Below are 7,113 nucleotides of genomic sequence, written 5' to 3' on the forward strand. Positions count from 1 at the left end.
TCTCTCTCAAAAATAAATAAACATTTTAAAAATTAAAGTGTTAGAGACTGCCCACAGCCATCAAGCCTTGCATGACCCGACTCTCCTCACCTCGCATCTTGATCTTATGTGGCCCTTCCCCACACCCATGCGCTGTAGTCACACTGGGGTCCAGCAGGTCTTTGCCCTTGAAGCCCCAGACCCCATCAACTGTAGTCGTTTATGTGCTTATTTAACGTGTGGCCTCCCGAGCAGAGCTGTAAGCTCTGTGGGAGCAGAGACTGCATAGAGGAGTGTGCTGACCCCCCCAAATCGAAACAAAATGAAATGAAACGGAAAACACCACTGATCTGTACTGCCTGCCAATTTCCATGATGTGACTTCTTCCACCAGGGTCAATTTCCAGCTGCCACCATGACTTCTCTGAACACGGAGGCAGGCAGAGACGTGCAGTAATTCACCGTTCTCTAATATTCCCCTGATACAAAATCGATAGCCAGGACCAAACTCAAGAACAGAGCAAACAGTCAAATGCCATAAAATAACTCACGGTTCATGAGTTCGAGCCCTGCATCGATCGGGCTCTGTGCTGACGGTGCAGTCAGCTTGGGAGTCTCTCTCTCTCTCTCTCTCTCTCTCTCCCCCTCTCTTGCTCTCTGCCCCTTCCTCGCTTGCTCTCTATCTCTCTCTCAAAATAAATACAAATAAACTTAAAAATTAGGAAGTGATAAGTTTTGAGTATTGACCATCTCTGCCCTTTCCATTGTAAGTTTAGATAATTGAATTTTTCCTAATGGCTATGGTGACAACTGGTTTACGGAATTCCTGAAGTTTAGCAGTCAGCCCTCCCCAGCCAGTAGGGGCTGGCTCCAAGCCGCTGCGTCATCTACGGTATGTCTTGTTTTCTACTGTGTCCCTGATGCTGAGCCTAAGGCAACTTCCTAATAAATCCTTTATGGGTGGATGCAAATAACCCGTGGGATGGATTAGACAGGCAGGGGAAGGGCATGGGGATAGGAGGCAGATCTAAGATTGGTGCCCAGGGCCTGGGCAGCCTCCTCCCGCCGGTGGCTTTGGGACACTCTGATGGCCTCCCCCCAACCAGGTGGAGAGGACCAACGTTTCTTCAACAGCTATCTCGCATGAGGTGCTTTGGCTCGTAAGATTCAATAGCTCGACCAGTGCTTAATAGGACTTGTATCGCATGCTAAGAAACCAGCCACGAGAAAGACGAGCAGAGGCCCTTGACTTTGGGGAGCTTGCGGCCTTGCACGGTAGAAGCATCATCCCCATTTTACAGAGTGGGAGACTGAGGACGGCCTGCTCCTTGGCACCAAGCCACACAGTGAAGTCAGCGGCACCAAAGGTCTTGGAGTCCAGGTTTTACCCTCAGGAGGGCTGCCAGGTTCTAGCGAAAGCAAAAAACCAGGACACCCATTCAGTTTGCATTTCAGTTACACGATGAATAATCCTCTAGTGCAGGTACTTCCCAAAAGTTGCATGATGTGGGACAGACTCAGGTTCACGGGTCATTCGTTGTGTATCTGAAATGCAGATTCAACTGGGTTTATCTGATGTGTACGTGTATTTTATCTGTAAGGCAACCCCAGGCTGGGGTGACCAGTCATTCTGGTCACCTGGGACACAGGGGCTTCTGGGGAGGTGGGATTTTTAGCCCTAACACCAGGAAAGTCCCTCTTTGGTTTGCCTCCTGTCTATTTTTTTTTTAATGTTTCTTGATTTATTTTCAGAGAGACAGAGACAGAAAGGGAGAGAGAGCGTGAATCGAGGAAGGGCAGAGAGAGAGGGAGACAGAGAATCCCAAGCAGGCTCTGAGCTGTCGGCACAGAGCCCAACGCGGGGCTCGAACTCACAAACTGTGAGATCATGACCTGAGCCAGAACCAAGAGTTGGCCGCTTAACCTACTGAGGCACCCGGACGCCCTTGCCTCATGTTTTGTGTGTGTGTGTGTGTGTGTGTGTGTGTGTGTGTGTGTCTTTTAATTTGCCCCGCAGGGCCCCAGCCTTAGTGGGGGCAAACGAGGCTGAAAGCACAGCCGTGGGTCAAGAAAGGGTCCTGGGGTCGTCCGACCGACGTCCTCTACGCTCTTCCTTGCAGATATGGACGCAGAGAGAGAAGCGCTACAGAGCACCGCCTACCCTGAAGTCCAGACCTTCTGCCAAAAGCATGGTCTGATGTTCGAGGTAATTGCCCCCTCCCTGCCTCAGTTTCCCCTGCCCTAAAGTTAGGCAGCAGAGGTGTGCCCCCCAGGCTGCCACATGGGCTCCATGCTGGTGATGCGCCGCGTGGTGATGAAATCCCTCAAAACGGCAGGGGGAGGGATTGTGGCCGCAGGCCCCGTGGTTAGAGCAGATGTGGCAGAGCCCTGTGGCCTGCCATCCTGGCCCTCCTGACCTGGGACAGCCTCAGGGGCAGTCTGAGAGGACTGTGGGGTGTTTGGGGTGTGCAGGGGAGCAGGCGGAGCCTCTTCGGGAGCCGTAATGGTGTACCTTCCAGGCACAGTCACCGCAGACCCCAGACAGCCCCCTGTGCCCCCAGGTCGGGGCAGGACTATGCTACTCACACGTTCCCGACAAAGCGTCTTTGGAGTGTTGGCTTCCGTTGACACTGACTCCTTGCCATTTAGGACAGCGATCCGTCACATCAAAGGCCCCTTTAATTATCAGACGCACCATGGCATGTGTTACCAAGGAAGATACAGTGCGGGGACTCCTCTTCCCCTGCCATCGATCGGGAGCCACAGCTCGATGGCAGAGGCGCTGAACAGGAAAACACACGTCCTGAGGACCGATGCAGGGCTCCGTGCTCGCACCCCGAGTGTCCACACAGGGGCTGTGTGACAGGCACTGTAAACGTGGTCAGTGCAGGGGTGGGAGGCAGTGGCCCGCAGAGCGCTTGGTGGCTGATGCTGTTTCCCTCTCTGTTCAGCCACATTCAGTGCTAGCGTCCTTCTACCCACCTCGTCCAGTTCATTAGGAATTTCTGTGTCTTTCCCTCTGGCCAGTTTAGGGAGGGAGGGGCATTCGGAGTCCCGCCCCCCCCCATCCCAGCCCTCTGCCGGGTCAGCATTGAGTCGTTCTGCTGGCCCCCCTCAGGCAAACAGGCCACAGTGGACCGCAAGCGTGTGGTTGCCAAGGAGACCCTGTCTCGGCCGACTTCGGCCAAACTAAATACCCTTCGTTGCAAAGAGAGTTCTGGGGACAAGTGTGGACATGTCCTCACCTAGAAAGGAAGGGTCTGAAAATGTTCAAGGTCTTAAAAATGTTTTTTGAGGGGCGCCTGGGTGGCTTAGTCGGTTAAGCGTCCGACTTTGCTTAGGTCATGATCTCGCGGTTCGTGGGTTCGAGCCCCACGTCAGGCTCTGTGCTGACTGCCAGCTCAGAGCCTGGAGCCTGTTTCAGTCTGTGACTCCCTCTCTCTCTGACCCTCCCCTGCTCACGCTGTCTCTCTCTCTCTCTCCTAGAAATTAAAAAAAAAAAAAATTAAAAAAAAATGTTTTTTGAATTCTTTTAAATTTCGGATTCAGATTTACATGAAGGCGGTCCAGACTTCCCCTGCGCTCTGCCCTCAGCTTTTCCCCAGTTATGAATTTCTTACAACATCATCGGGGCACAGTGGTCAGAACTAAGAAAAGGGCATTGGTTACACTGCTATTAACCAGCCTCCCAACGTTATTTAGATGTAACCAGTTCCTCCATCTGTGTCCTCTCTATGGTCAAGGACCCCGGTGAGGTTCCCTCTAGTCTGGGACAGCCTTTCCTCGTTGCTCATGACCTTGGCAGTCTTGGAGAGGACTGGCCAGCCTGCCTGCCANATGATTATACTGGGGTTATGGGCTGCATTCAAGTTCTTTCAATTCGTACATCCCCCTTTGGGGAGAGATGTCAAAAATGATGGAGAGAAACTTTATGCCTTTGTCAAAGGGAATTGAAAAAAAAAATCACCCACTCTGCCACCTCCCTGACAAACCCATGCTTGTGATCTCCAGGTTGTTGACCTGAGGTGGGGTATTCGGAGCACGGAGGCCACTGAGCACCTGACCACAGAACTCTGCTTGGAGGAGCTCGATCGCTGTCGGAGAACATCCACAGGGCCGGCTTTTGTTGTGAGTCTCTGGGGAGGGACGGGTTGGGGCTTCCGGCACCACTATTGCCCCTGCTTGCTAGCCAAGCTGGTTGGTGGAGGGCTGATGGCATTTCTGCTCTAGCACCTGATGTCCATAGCCTGCCTGTGGCAGACATTGCTAATCGATCACAGTACTCGCTGCAGAGCTAGCTGCGGTCCAGACATTAGCAGCCAAGTGGAAGCAGCAGGTGAGTTGGAGAGCAGAAGGTTGAGGCCCGAAAGAACCTAAGACTTTGCTCTGAACCTTCCCCCAGCTTTCGCACCTCGTGTACATTATGTGCATGGAATTTGGGGCTCCTGATGTACAGAGGATGGAAAACCACAAGATGTTGGAATTTTTTTCTCCCCTGTGCCTCGTGCTGTTGAGAATAGCTTCTGGGGTGCGATCTAGAGCCTGCCTCTTCTTCCGATGCTAGGTGGCGCCAATTTTTCCACCTTCCAGGGCATTCTCTCTTCCTGTCCCAACAGCACCCTCTCTGTCACTGAAATAAACCCCAGCTCACGATTAGTGGTTTAGGCTATGACTGGCCAATGTTATTCCACAGTCTTGATTTATTACACCAGCAAGTTCCAGATACATTACATATGACATCTGAGCTCTTAAATCCTAGAGCAGAGATCAGCCAACTATAGCCTATGGGGCAAACTTGGCCCATCACCTGTTTTTGTAAATAAAGCTTTATTGGCACAGACACACTCCTTCATTTACATATCGTCCATGGCTGTTTTCCAGTTACAAACAGAGAGCTGAGTCGCTGTGACAGAGGCCATCTGGTCTGCAAAGCTGAAAAGATTAGCTATCTGACCCTTTACAGAAAAAGTTTGCTGACCTCTGTCCTAAAAAGTAGAGGGAAAAAGTCAAAAAGGTATCTTTGCCCAAGACATCTTAGTCACAAAGAAGCTTGAAGCAATTCCAAATAAAAAGAAAACTCTGGAATCTTCCCTAGAGATAAAGTAGAATGTAGGAGAGCACGGTGCCCATTATTAAAGCTGTTTTCTAGGGGCGCCTCGGTGGCTCAGTCGGTTAAGCGCCCGGCTTTGGCTCAGGTCATGATCTCGTGGTCTGTGAGTTTGAGCCCCACATCAGGCTCTATGCTCACAGCTTGGAGCCTGGAACCTGCTTTGGATTCTGTGTCTCCCTCTCTCTCTGCACCTCCCCCGCTTGCACTCTCTCTTTCTCTCTCAAAAATAAATACACATTTAAAAAATTTTAAGAGACAAAAAAAGCAAAAAAAAAAAATAATTAAAAAAATAAAATAAGAACTGTTTTCTAGGGAANTCGGTTAAGCGCCCGGCTTTGGCTCAGGTCATGATCTCGTGGTCTGTGAGTTTGAGCCCCACATCAGGCTCTATGCTCACAGCTTGGAGCCTGGAACCTGCTTTGGATTCTGTGTCTCCCTCTCTCTCTGCACCTCCCCCGCTTGCACTCTCTCTTTCTCTCTCTCTCAAAAATAAATACACATTTAAAAATTTTTAAGAGACAAAAAAAGCCAAAAAAAATAATTAAAAAAATAAAATAAGAACTGTTTTCTAGGGAAATAAAGAGAACTATATGAGGGCTGCTTGGCTTTAGAATCGCACTGTCTAGTGTGGTAGCCACGATCCACCCGTGGCAAATTGAAAGGTAAAGAAATTAAAATTGAGTCGAATTAAAAATTCAGTTCCTCAGTCCCTCTGGCCATGTTACAGCGGCTTAGTAGCCATGTGTGGTGGCCGGCCACGGCATTGGACGATGCAGATGAGCACACTTCCAACATTGCTGAAGGCTTTAGTGTTGTCTTTGAGATTCGATCTTCCTGAAAGAAACTAAGTTAAGACCTGGCCAACACGTCTGAGAAGCTTTCTTTATTACGTGCTAGGTTTTATCTGTACAGTCCAGCTTGCATTTTCTTTTTTCTTTTCTTTTTTTTAAAATATTTTTATTTCTAGGAGAGAGAGAGACAGCGTGAGCAGGGGAGGGTCAGAGAGAGAGGGAGACACAGACTCTGAAATAGGCTCCAGGCTCTGAGCTGGCAGTCAGCACAGAGCCTGACGCGGGGCTCGAACCCACGAACTGCGAGATCATGACCTAAGCGAAAGTCGGAGGCTTAACTGACTAAGCCACCCAGGCGCCCCCGGCTTGCATTTTCAGTCTTTTGCTCTATACCTTTCTTTCTGTGTTGGCTCTGCTGTTTTTTCCTTCTCCCAGCTTTATTGAAATATTTTTTGCCACTCAGCATTGTGTAAGTTTCAGACGTATAGGGTTAATGACTTGACTTACATGTATTGTAAAATGATGACCCTAGTAAGGTTAAGTAGTATCCATCATCTTATATAGATACAAAAAAAGAAAAAGAAAAAATGTTTTTTTATTTATCCTTGTGATGAGAGCTTGTATTCTCTTAGCAACTTTCTTTTTTTTAATTTTTTCAATTAAAAACATCCTGTTAACTTTTTTTTTAATGTTTATTATTTTTGAGAGAGAGAGAGAGCAGGCAGGGGAGGGACAGAGAGAGAGGGAGACACAGAATCTGAAACAGGCTCCAGGCTCTGAGCTGTCAGCACAGAGCCCAATGGGGAGCTCAAACCCAGGAACCATGAGGTCATGACCTGAGCTGAAGTCGGCCGCTCAACCGACTGAGCCACCCAGGCGTCCCTCTTAGCAACTTCCAAATACACATGCAGCCGTGTTAAGTATGGTCCTCGGGTTGTGCATTGCATCCCTACTACCTGTTTACCTTATAACTGAAGGCTCGTGCCCTTCGAATCCCTCTGCTTCAATTATTGTTGCTTAAAATGCACCCTAGTGTTCGGAGGCCTCTACTTTCCTTCTTCATACCTTCCCCGCCCCCCCACCAATCTTCCGATTTCATTTTTCCAAATGAGCGTGCCGATGGATCGTTTTGTGGCATTTCAAAAACAAAAAAAAAAAAAAAAGAAGGAAAAGGAAAGAAAAACGTTTTTTTTTCCTGAAGAAAAATGGGCGATGGGTTGAAACAGAACCCTGG

This window comes from Crocuta crocuta, unplaced genomic scaffold, assembly GCF_008692635.1.
Source record: "Crocuta crocuta isolate KB4526 unplaced genomic scaffold, BGI_CrCroc_1.0 scaffold77, whole genome shotgun sequence".
Taxonomy (NCBI): domain Eukaryota; kingdom Metazoa; phylum Chordata; class Mammalia; order Carnivora; family Hyaenidae; genus Crocuta; species Crocuta crocuta.